At 36.4% G+C, this 13,314-nt stretch overlaps 1 protein-coding gene across 3 annotated transcripts in view; it reads right to left on the bottom strand.

Annotated features, from left to right (window-relative positions):
* LOC146318752 (roundabout homolog 1-like) overlaps positions 1-8,205 on the bottom strand; it is a 142,987-nt gene extending 134,782 nt beyond the window's left edge. For 2 of the 3 annotated variants that reach the window (XM_084730878.1, XM_084730876.1), the window contains exon 1: positions 8,052-8,203. The gene's annotated coding sequence lies outside the window, so the exon portion shown is untranslated. Of the gene's footprint in view, positions 1-8,051 lie in introns of all 3 variants that reach the window. The other variant, XM_084730877.1, reaches the window with a different exon arrangement.
* Between the last annotated feature and the right edge of the window lie 5,109 nt (positions 8,206-13,314).

The following is a 13,314-nucleotide window of genomic DNA, read 5'->3' on the forward strand; positions in this document are numbered from 1 at the left end:
TTTAGATTTTTCTTCGAGGTTGTAATTATACATATACAGATTATTCTTCATTATAATCGCCTGCTATGAATTTTGATGTAAATATATGAAGGTCTGAAATGTGATGATACAAGGTGGGTGAATTAGTATGCTTCAATTTTAGTGATACTAAGGGCAGGTCCAGTCCACCCCATTGGTTGAAACTGGAATATATCAATGTCTACTGAATAAACAGCCATGAACTTTGATAGGGGAGACAAGTAAGTGTTGTAACACTAGGCTAGTTGTAACACTGTTCGTTTGACCAGTCAGAAAACTGGTGCAAAGATATCACCAATCAATCAATCGCACACTCCGATTTCCTTTTTGACCTCACAGAAGAAGTGTCATGTCTCTGTGCGCAACACTGTTGATTTTATGATCATAAAACTGACTTTCTGGTAAGAAAGTAAATTTGTTTTAAATTAAGATTTTTTGCCCACCATTCATTGTATTTTACATACAATAATTTGCGTTACAGAACCTAAAGTAGCAGTTTCTCTTCTTTAATTTAATGCTTTGCATTCATGCTGCTTTCAAGCGTACATGCTAAAACAATTAGCTATGTAATGGCTGCTTGGGCTGATGATAGTTGTAATCACTGTAATTTAAATGATGAGAATTTGCAACAGCTGTGACAGTGACTGAATCCTACATACAGTCCAAGAACATACATTGTGTTGTTGTCACTTTAAATTGTTTATTTTATTCAAAACAGTTTATTCTTTCTTCCTCAATAACATTATTTAATAAATTGGATAGTGTGGACTTTAAATCATCATTTTACCTGTTATTCCTAAATCTATCCCCAGCTAGTGTTACAACTCACCCCAGTAATGGGATAGGTTGTAACAACGGAACTCTTTGTGTTTGATATTAACTCAGATAATCTGTGATTGTGCAGTGAACGTCCAAGTTACTTTTATTTGTAGTAGACAAATATGGGTACCACCTATCAAAGTTTGAACATGAACAACTACTGAGTTACTGATGCTCAAATTACAAGTGTTACTACCATCCCCGCTCTCCCCTACAGATATCCATGTTGCCTTCAGGATGAACTGTAATAACCTTGATCATGCCTTCACTTGTTATCTTGTGCCACCAAGAGGTCAAAATTTCGTCCAATTCTTCAGTTTATGACCAACGTACCTGCAAAAATAATGACCTTCCCATCAGCCTCAGTTATACTTTGTGTTTAGTGCCAGTTAGAAATTGTCATCATACTGACACACTAAACTAAGTTGTTGAACACAGTTAACATTGCATCCACTAAACATCAGCGTATTAGCATTATCATTTTGAACATGTTAGCATGCTGAGATCAGCATTTAGCTCAAAGCACCACTGTGCCTCACAGTGCTGCTTGTATAGACTGACATCTAGTCGAATCATTTGGATCAGGTTTATTATAATTTGATTTAAATATGTTTGGCATATTGTTATGCATGACAATAATAATAAAAATGGAACATGTTATGACTGATTAGTAAAATAACCTCTTCTAAAGATTTTACTGGCCCATCTAGTAAAAATGATGATGTTTCAAAAGCTTTGAAAGCCAGACACCGTAATATCACATGGTAATATAATATTCAATATGAATTACATTCATATTAAAATCTGCTGATACAAACATCTACATGTGGATATATTACTAACATAATGGGCAAGGAAGATTGCATTTTGAAGAGTGCTGAATATTAAATGTGGCTGGTAATAATAACCCTGCATTGTTTAGTTTTATCTAACATATCTATATGGGGAATAAAGAACGGAAAATGGGTGTAGCAGAGGGAAAAAAAACATAATAAATCCAAGATGTAATTTAAAAATATGCCAATGGGAGGGAAAAGATATGAATGAAACAGAAAAAGCACCTAAGTGTGTGTGTAATATGCTGATATGTCCTGTGGAAAAATGGTAGTTTCATACCAAGGCATCTAAAACCTGATATGAAAAGACTAAGAAAGGAATGGATCAAGTGAAAACAGCAAAAACCAAGTCAGTGGTGCAATAAAGATAAGTCAATACATAGCACATAGTGCTCTTCTATGCCCTGTTGCATACAGTACAGAATACAGTGATTAAATCATTCTCTGATTACTTATACCACATATACACTATATCATTTTGTCATTTATCTATTTCCTTACCTTTTTTTTTATTATTAAGTATTTCTATTTGCATTATCATTGTTATCGAATTTATTCTTCACAGTTGTCTTCATTATTACAGTGATGTCTATTTAAATTGAAACTGAAATTGATAACAGCATTTTTGTGTGTAACTTTCTTTAGACAATAAAAGCACTTCAGTTAAGATAATGAAATACTGTGATTTGGGTCAGGTTCAGGCAATGAAATTACTTTGGGTAATTTGGAATAGGGTTAGGCAATAAATGCACTTTAGTTAAGGTAAGAAAATATTGTGATTTTTGGTAGGTTTAGGCAATAAAACTACTTTGGTTAAAATAAGGGAATGATCATCATTTTCGTCATTTTAAAAAATCTAATGTCTCAAGCCAGTGAGTACTTCTGAGTAATGCTGTAGCTACTATGACTGCAAACTATACTGTAAGATTGAAAACAAATAAAATACACTGTTAGTGAACATTTTACGGACACTTTAAGGATCAACATTTTTGCTACGTTCGTTAATTAACAACATTACCTCATTATTTCAGTTGGCATCATGCTACCTTCAAAACATATTTGCTGTTGCAATTAGTTGCTGATAGATTAAATTTCTAAGGCTGAACATGCACACCTGCAAAGTTGCCAATAAAATATCTGTTCGAGTCATCTGCACAGGCTAATGGGGAGAGTCTGCAGATCAAAGGAGACAGGACTGCTGATTTCCCCTTCCTCCTTCTGTCTGCTGGGGAATAATCACAGCTTACCATCTAACATATTGTCAATAAGACAGAACAGGAGTTCCCCCCTATACCACAGCAGACAGATCACATACTGTAGAGAGCAGTGGAGCGTGAACAGAATCAGCTTCAGCACCCCCCCGTCCACCCCCCCCTCCCCCTCCACACAGCTTTTCTCCCTCCTAAATCCAATCCCCTGTACTCATGAAGACAGATGTGTGCAATGCAATATGTTACACAAAGTATGTTGTGTCAAAAGGTGCAGGGAAGATACTTATATTCAGCAGACATATTTACTTTGGATGCACTTGCAGCAACTGAACAAATACACACATGCATGAGGTACATATTTAATGTCACAGCACTGTAAACGTATTATTGTAGTAGCTATTTTTACACATGGTTTAAGACCGAATGTTTTAAAATCTGTACACATCACAATCGGTGTTATTTATCTGAGATTTTTTCACTGAAAAAAGTGAGAAAGTGAGATAAAAGCTAAAAAAAAAAAAAAAAAGTAATTCATGATGACAAAAACTGTGATGAAATCTACTGACACGTTTGTCAATGAATAAAACCAGAGAAAAATGTTGTGAAGAGGTGCACATAACTGGACAGTACTGATCTACCTGGACAGTCAGTTAGCACACACTCAATGCATAAGCTGTACAAAAATACCAGCATTTGGGAGGAAGCGAAGAAAAGACATATGGGTATATTTATTCATGCAAAGGTATTTCGAGCTAACGTTATTTTATCATCTAACGTTTTGCTACAATACAAGCTAAAAGAAACCACCACTGTCTTTAGTCTTAGATCATAAATTTAATTGACTGACAGCCTAAAGATAATAAGTACAATATTTCACTGCCCGCAAACTGAAACAAATATCATAAAGAAAAAAGCACATTAGAAGAAATGTGGTAACTTAAAGGTAAAATCAGCAGGATTTGCAAAAATATACCAGGATGTAAAATACTGATGGTTTTTGTTGGTAAAGTGTTCTGAGCATTCCAGACGAATGAGAAAATATGGAAAAACAGACAGGAAGCAGGGTCACTGCCGATAGTCACCAGAACATACTTCTAGTGGTTCATAAGTGACGACTGAAAGGGATTATGTTAATAATATAGTTGTTTCTTCCAGAAAAAGGTTTAAATGATACATTGCCCTTTAACTAAACCCATAGTTAAAGGCATTAAATCATGGTTTAACTTAAAACTATGCTGCACCAAACTTTTAAACTAACTTAAAATTAAGAAAGATTACATTTAAAGGGATAGTTCACCCAGTATGAAAAAACAGTCTACTCACCCTCATGCTAATTAGGGGTCGGGTTTATTTTATTAGTCTGCAAAAACTGCTGGAGTTTCACAGGAAAATGGTGTTGCAGAATCTCCCAAACAATATAAGTGAATGGTGACCAGTTTTCAAATATAAAAAAAACAACTGGACAAAAACAACCAAAAAAATGGCTCCATACTGCTTGTCTGGCATAATCCAAGTTTCGTAAAGGCCCAGCATGCCACCGCCACTAATCTTAGATTAAATTAATATTTGTTGGTGCAACCCAGTCTAAATCTAGTTTAGTTCACTAAAACTAGACAAAAATCAAAACAGTTCAGATTACTAATATATGACTGGAACTAAATGGCATTCCAGCCAAAAGACTATGACTAAAATAAATCAAAATGTGCTCTCAAAATTAAAACTGATCTCTATGCACATTTTTGACTCAGATGTGATGGTTAATCAGCAGCTCTGTAGTACAGCACCACGGGGTGCCGAGTGAAAGCACAACCAGGAAGTATGATTCACTGACTATTTTCCACACAAGAACTGGAGTCTAAATCAAGGCAACAGTAGGAGGTATGTGGAGGAAGAGGCATGGTGCTTTTGAGGCAGACTCAGATATTTGATGTACACAAACAAGCTGCATATATTACTGTCAATCAAGTAGAGTCATATATCACATACTTTTACCGTACAAGGCTTTTACTGTCTCCTCTTGTAGGACTGAAGAGGTCTTATCAGAGCTGGCAGTTATCACTGACATATGGCCGCGTCTTTTGGGGAAATGGATGTGGGGGACAAATATGGGCTTTCATCACTGCCACTGTAATGCATTATGGGAGCTATCAGAGCGAGACAAAGGATATTAAAAGTATGAGAGGCAGTGTCTGGAGCATGTCAGGGCTCATAGTGACAAGTCGTAGTCGGTGGCATTGTGGAGGAGGAAAACTAGCCTGAGGAAGAGCAGATGATCACATGGACGAGCCACAAGGGGCAGTGACCTTTGACCCCGGAGGATGAATGACCCTAATATGTCAGCGCTAGGATAACTAAACATGTCATCAGCTGCATTTCTCTCCACAAATAATGAAAATTTATATCTGTTGTTGTGTATTAAAGGGATTTTAACAAACAGAAGGTAATTTTAAAAAAAAGTCAGTTTAAGGGCACACTATGCAGAATGTTTTACCACTTTACTTTGCAGTCAAACAGCCTTTTCTAATGGGAATCCAGCCTTACAGAAGCCAAACATCGCTTTCTCCAAACCTACCAAACTCCACAGGCAAAATCAGTAATTTTACCAAGCAGAATATGGGAGTTGTTGGTCGACTGCTGCCTCAATTTATTAGTTTGTTTGTGTTACTGTGTGACTTTGGTGAATCCAAACTATCCTTTTGAAATACCAGAATCACACAACAGCACAAACAAGCTAATGGATCGAGGCAGCTCCAGCAGCTCCCATGGTCTGTGAGGTAAAATGACTGATTTTACCTCTGAAGTCTGGTTGGTTTGGAGAGAGCGATATTTGGCTTGTATAACAGCAGTTTCCCATCAGAAAAGGCTGTCTGATGGCAAATTAAAGCAGTGAAAATACTGTAACGATTGTGCACTCTTAAACCGATACTGATTTCTTTTCGGTGGACCTTGTATAAGCAGCTAAAATTCCTTTCGTTGCTGACCCTGCCCACAGCAGTACATTGCTTAGCTTCTGTGCTGGTATTTCTCTATGCTTCTCCTAACTGGGGGCGTGCCGACAGTCATCTACTGTAGGTAATACACTGACTATCGATGAGTACCTCTTACAACCCTGCATCAAATAACTATCCCTTTATTAGCAGTACAAACATTAGATAAAGAATGCACATTCAGAGGAAAGGAGAAAATATTGATGACCACACAGCAAGGTGCCTACCTACTGCAGCACAGCATTGTTTCATCCCTCCTTGATAAACACCTCAGGCACACTTGAAGGCATTTAGATTAAGGGATTTAATAGGACTTGAGTCCCCTCACTCCACTCAACTTGACAAGGGATTTTTCAGTCAATGCTCTCATTCACAGTACAGCAGCACTGTACAAAGCTCATCATATCTCCTCATTGTTTGATGAGAGGAACACTACATACATTATTTGGCCGAGCAAGTCAGTTAAAGCGACTTCATATTTACAGTTAAGGGTTCATCAGTCGATAGTACAGCCAAATAAATCAAATCCACCAGATTAAGTGATTCTTTATGATGTGAGTTTTGAGTTTTCTTAAATGTAATTCTAGCAACTGTTCGACATCCATAGCTTGATCCCTTTAGGGTTTACAGAAGCACTGAAGGATTTTCAGAGCCAGAAGCCAGAGAAATAAAACAGAAACCAGAGACCATAAAGAGAGAGAGAAACAGCTGAAGACCTTACTTTAAATGCAAACTGTCAGGTATTTTACCTATAACTTTAAAATAAATGTATATTATAATACATTTTTATATAATTCAGCATCATTAGTTGCTACCATTACGGGTGTAAGAAAATATCACTAACACTAGTAATGCAAAATTATGTTTCATGTTTTGGTGATCGAAACTCTGCATCATGGCATCATGAAGCAAAGATTTGTGGCAGTGGTTATTTTGTATTATGTTCAAACCCCTGACTGCTAGACTGCAGTGTCCTCACTCGTCTCACTGAAAAAAGGACATTTTTATATTCAGATTTTATGCATCTTCATCACACAGGGTCCCTGAGGCTTTGTCTGCTCTGAGGTTGTCAAAAAATTTGCACATCAAATAAATTAACAATTTAGACAACTACAAAACCAAACAAAACTAGTTAAAGATATTGTTTTGTCCTCACTCAGTGATACTGTAGTGAGCTACTTGGTGCCACACCTCTGTGACGTCTTAAGCTCTGTGATTATCGATCACTGCTACTCTTTTAGTAAGTAATGAGTATGAAAAAATGTCAGCTTTTCTCAGATACAAGTAGGGGGAGCAATACATCACTGTGCTCACAGAATTGCAGTATTTTGAATCATAACCTGTGCATCATGATATCAATCGCATTGTACTGTATTCTTACTAATTAGTTGTCATGACACCGATATTTTAACCTTTGATACAATACTAGTATAAATACATGATACTTGTTACCTCTTTTGACACTGTGGCAAAAAGGAAAAAAAGCCCTTGGCATACAAAATAGGATTTTTCCCCCTTTTATTTAACTAAACAAGCTGCACACAGTACTGGCACAGAAAAAAGTAACTGAATACTGTCTGATAAAGACTGAACTGAACTGAATGAGCACTAAGATCATTTTTAACATCTTTGGCACATTTGAAACTATGAAATGGCAGTATTGTATTGTATTTAAACATAGTGTATCAATACTTTGATACTTTTGTCAATCTTATTGCTAATACACAGCTCTAGTTACAAAATTTCATTCCACTACATTCAGATTAATCAGCAATTGAAATTAGGTTGTAATTTTGCCTTTTTTTAACCTTCATTAAAGTAAAGATTTTACAATCATTGAATGAAATAGACTTGACTTCGAACTTCTCATCAGTCAAAGTAAATGCATTGAAGGAGAAATGTTAAAGAATTAGACATATACTCTTCAGACATTGCTGTTTTGGCAACATGCACTCATCAGAATACAAATAAGATTCACTACAAATTCGTGTTAGCCACAAATAACTTTCAGCACCACAGCACGTGGACAGCATCTGCTCCTGAATGAATCAATGGGCAGGGAAAGGATTCAGTTTCCTCTGAATCCTCCCATGCCAAAAACATGTGCACTCGCAATAGTGAAATTACAGACACTAACCAATCCTCACAAATACGAATATGAGTTCAACTTTACAACTTACCCCTCCAGGTTATTCCTCCGGCATTATTGTTCCATTTTGTCGGGTAAAGCCAAATCTCTGCCAGTGTGTGCTTCTGAAGCATCCAAGTACCCAACAATGGAGGCAGAGACAGAGAGAAACGAGAAGACACAATGTGGACCTGTAATAAAGGAGAAAAAATCAAAAGAGGGAGCCTATGCCGAAGGAAAAGCCTAAATAATCCATCTGTGATCCAGGAGACGCTATCAGATGGGGTGCATACAAATCACAAACCTACCTCTGCAGCAACCTAGGTCCAATATCCTCAGGGTCCTAAGGCTGCACTCAGACAATTTACTCTTACAGATTAAGGCTGACATCTCACACACTCAAGGACATTAGAACATGGGGAATTTCAGTGATAATATTATCATTTTCTTTCTATTTCAAATAAAGAAAAAGACAAGAAAATGTTTTTTTGTTTTGATTTTCCGACTATATGTGGCAGGTTGAAGATTATTCTGAACGCTTATGTGTACTGCTAAACCAGTGAACACGAACATTTCTTACTGCATTAATGTTTTATGGCTATTTATTATTAATCATAACAAATTGTATTGTAAAATGCACAATTGTTACCCATGGTTTGACACAATTTGAAGTCCACTGTGCATACAAATCAGAGCTGCACACATTAGTTGATTAGTCGATTAATCAATTACTCAAGAATTACGCAAGAAAACTGATTACCATCTGTTTTGTTAATTAATTGTTTTCAGTTGTTTTCAGTCAAACATGTGAAAGATTTAAATGCAAGGATTTTCTGCATTCCTTTGTCATTAACAATAGTAAATGAAAAGTCTTTGGGTTTTGGACTGTTGATGGACAAAAGGAGCTATTTGAAGACGTCACTATGGGCTTTGGGAAACTGAGATGAGCATTTTTCGCAATTTTGTGACATTTTATCAAGTTAACAATGAACTGATGAACCAAGAAAATAATCAGCAGATTAGGAGATAATGAAAATTATTGTTAGTTTCAGCTAATATATAGGTAAATACTGTCTATTTTTGATGATTTTCCAAATGAAGCATCACAGCTCGAACTACCTGCAACACTGCCTTGAGAATCACAGCGTGTCTTGTTTCAATATGGGGACACATGCCTGCATCAAGGTTCACAATCTGCAGAAAAGCATCCCACAGGGTCTACATTCACCTGCAGCAAAAACCAGCCTGCCTGCCTCTGTCTCTTTCACTGACTGAAAGCTAAATGGTTTTCACCCTTTTATTTTTTTTTTGCTACCTGCTTATTCCTATTCAGGTATATACAGCGGGGGTGCTAGAACCTTAGTATTCATCGTCCACAAGGTGGGAAAACACCCAATTCATCACGGAGATAGCAAAGACAAACACGTTTACACCAACAGAATCTTGGGATTTTTCAGAAGCCTACCTTTTCCTACAGGCTGTAACTCCTCACACACTCCACTGTGTATTTTATTATCAGCATTTGTTGTATGCACATTGTATGGATAGTGTTTTACAATAATTGATTTTTTAAAAGTCTTATTGAAAACAATGTCCACAATGACTGATGAATGCATCTTCTTCTGTGTAATGATGTGTGTAACCAAAAGGAGAATTGATCCGCAACATTGCTCAGCAGCTATTTATTCAATTCAATCTACCATACGGCAATGTGCATGATGGGCTCAGTGGATTGCACAAATCAGGCAAATACACAGGTGCTTTACATTCAGTAACACAAATACACAAGTAAGTTCAGTTTTGTCACTGTTGGCACAAAATGCACTATGTTCCTCTTTCTGGACAGATCAATCTATGATCAGGGATACATTGTAAAAATACATTTGTTTGAACTTAAAAAAGGTTTGTGCTGGGCTGCCTTAAAAGTTTAAGTTGACATGTCCCAAAAGTTTAAGGTATTAAGTTGAATCAACAACAGTTCAGTCACACTGAACTAAACAAATTTCCTTTAACATTTTCTCCTCATGGAGCTACTTTGTGCCAACATCAACATAAAGACAATATGTGAAACTGTTCCCAGTGAATCCATTCAATTTTAAGAATTCAATACCTTCATCATTTTTCTAAATGTTTTCATTATTGTGATAACAAACAAGCATGACCATTGCATATTTCATATATGTTTTCTTCATACTCTAAAAATAGAAGAATAGAATAGAATAGAATAGAATAGAATAGAATAGAATAGAATAGAATCTGTTATATGATAATGATGTTTCTTGAGAAACCTAATTTAATGAGTTGATTTAAGTCTACGGTACATTCAGTCAGCTCATAATTTCAAGAAACAACTTCAAGTTAGAAGAACTAATTTTTTAAAATTCAATTCACTTGAAAAAATAAAACTTGTATATTATTTTAAGTTAAAAACAAAAAAAAAAAGATTCCACTAAATTCCTGTATGATTTTTTTTTACAGTGTATTCATCTCCAGAGTGAAATGTTTCTTTCTCACTGACAGTTAATAAGGGCACTTAACACAAGCCAAAGACCTGAACAGTATACTACAGACCCAAACATACAGTCAGTGAGTTTAAAAGCTTTTTTAAATCTATGAAGGTGAACATTTAGCCGTGTGGCCTCTCGGTATTCTTACATATAATTCCTCTGTAGAAAAGATGATGGATAAATGAGTCTGATGCTGCAATAGAGGGGCATCAGGGCATGTGACCCAAGACAATTTTCTTTTCAACTATACACTCTTATCAACAGCAGTCTTATCAAGATCCTTCATCTAAGCCAGCCATGCGGTTTTGAATCAACCTCAAGTCAATATCATGGTCATCTATCATGCTGACAGAAGCAGACTAGTGAGTGTGACATTGGAAAGATAACCATCTCAAGAGGAAACGTGGGCTTCTCGAGTGAGAGTGCTGCTTAACTGGTCAGAGTGACCGAGTCACCTGCAGTTTGAACCTGGGGTGAAATACACAAAGACAGACAGTGTGTGACAGCTTATCATAAAAATTAATGTTTTGGATTTGCATGAAACAGGGTATCTCTTGAATATTTTGTTCATTATAGGTATAATAAGCTGTATTTTCCTAGTACAAAAAAACCCAAAATCAAATAATGTACAGACAGACTCATATAAATATAATTCCTTTCAACCATCACTAATGACCCACTAGAAGTGTGTGGTTGTGTCTAGATCTGCAGAGACCTGGCCCTCTGCCTGTATTTCCTCATTATGTCATTATTTTGCTGTGCTTGGGATGCTTTAACAACCCAAAATGTCTGTATTTGACATCCTGAAAATGAGACTCAACAACCAGCTATCTGTCTGGTGAATTTACGAACAGCACGGTAAAAATCCTACTGATTTTACAATTAAATTAATTTGCAACTCATTACTACCTTTAACACATATGTGCTCATCCTCTCCTCGCCTTCATTATGTAATTCACTGTCATGGTTACTGCATTAACTTGCTACAGACACATTGTCTCGTGAATGACAGCTGTACATTTACATCAACATGAGGTCAAGCATTGTTAAAATGTAATTCAATTCTATATTATCACATTTATTTACTTAAACATATTAAAGCTATCCACCAGCTTGACATCTCCACACTAAAATGTCTAAAAATGATGTGAACTTACACTGTTCCAAATGATTACAACAATGTTCAAATGCAGAGAAATCCATAATTTATTCAAGTTAACGGTGCATGGCTTGCTAGCTGTTGTTAGGTAGTTGCTAAGCTGTCCAAATACGTTGGAGCCAAGGATGGTATATTAAATAGGTTGAAATTAAGGGGTTGCAAATCATAAGCACTTTGCTTAATCAATCATTGTTAATACTTACAATCAGTTATTAACTATTAAATTTTACTTGAACAATAAAATTGGTTGAATAGCGATCTCAAAGGCGGACACCGTGGCTGGAGCACTGCTGTCATATTAGGAAGCATTTCAACATGTTTCCTTGATCTCTGATGACATATTTTGATTTATTTTTGTAAAAATATCACATATTTCTCCTTTAATATTACCTCGTCCATGAACATGATTTCTGCCTGAGTTATGTAAGAAAGATTTTTTTTTTTTTTTTAATCAGCCATGGTGGTTATTTAACTGTGAAGACAACGACTCCCATGATCCAGCTGTTCCCAGCTCATTAATATGTGTTCCACCTTCCACGACGTCTCTGCTGCCTTGTATCACTCCACTAACCCCCTCCCACCAAATGACACATTATTGTTAGCGCCATGCAATGGTCAAAATTAGTTATTTCAACCAAAATTAGAATGAAATAATATTATTTACTGCAGTCACACAATACCAGTGTCATGATCAGCCTTTATACTGTACTAACCTCTGTGATAATTTTGGCACTGGACATTTTCCTGATGTGTCTTCTCTCTAGTAGAAAAAGAGAAAAAAAAAAGAGACTTTAAAGAAACCTGTTGACCTACAGCACATCTCTGCCTTGTTCCATTATTGGTATTAATATTAGTTAATTTAGCTGTATGGTAAACCTGTCACAGACTGATGGCCAGCCCTGAGGTCCACTGAGGTCCAAGAATATTTTATTTATCATCATACCTCCACATATTAATCAGTGCACTTTTACCGTACCGTACACTGATGAGGACACACACACACACATAGACGAGCGCACACACACACAAACTGAGTTTAACTGATTTTTTTCATATCAAAAAATGACCAGTGGTTATATTACCATACATTTATATGGTAATATTTGAGTCCCCTTTCCTCTCTGCTCTATGGTCAGGCTGACTGACACTTGAGCTTCTACACAGTCAGGAAGCCAAACAAAGCTATTTTTATGGATGGACCATTGTACAAGAGCTGCATGGGGAATCTGTGAGAATGCAATCCAGGTGTCATTGCCCCTTGGTAATCTCTCTCGTCTTCAAGAATTCATTTTCTCAGCAGCTTCACTTGAAAATGACATTCTGACACCATTTACATGGAAATCACTTTGCCTCTTCATCTGTAATAGTGGCCTGTGTGCAGACAGGACCTCTCTGAGGGCTCGACTATTAATGGACAAACAGTAAAGAGAAAACAGGAAGAAAGAAAGAAAGAAAAAAAAGAAGAGTGCATGGTAAAATATGGGATTTTCAGGGTTAAAGTCAAGGTCACAGCTTTGGGTATTAAGGGATGAAGAGACAGAGGGAAAGCATAATAAGGGAAATTCCTATTTCTCCCCTTAAACATGTGTATCCTCTCTCTCTCACACTCACTGTCTAGCTCCCTCCTTCTCACTCACAAGAAAGAGATG

Source organism: Lutjanus erythropterus, chromosome 11 (assembly GCF_056507025.1).
Source record: "Lutjanus erythropterus isolate fLutEry1 chromosome 11, fLutEry1.hap2, whole genome shotgun sequence".
Classification (NCBI taxonomy): domain Eukaryota; kingdom Metazoa; phylum Chordata; class Actinopteri; order Lutjaniformes; family Lutjanidae; genus Lutjanus; species Lutjanus erythropterus.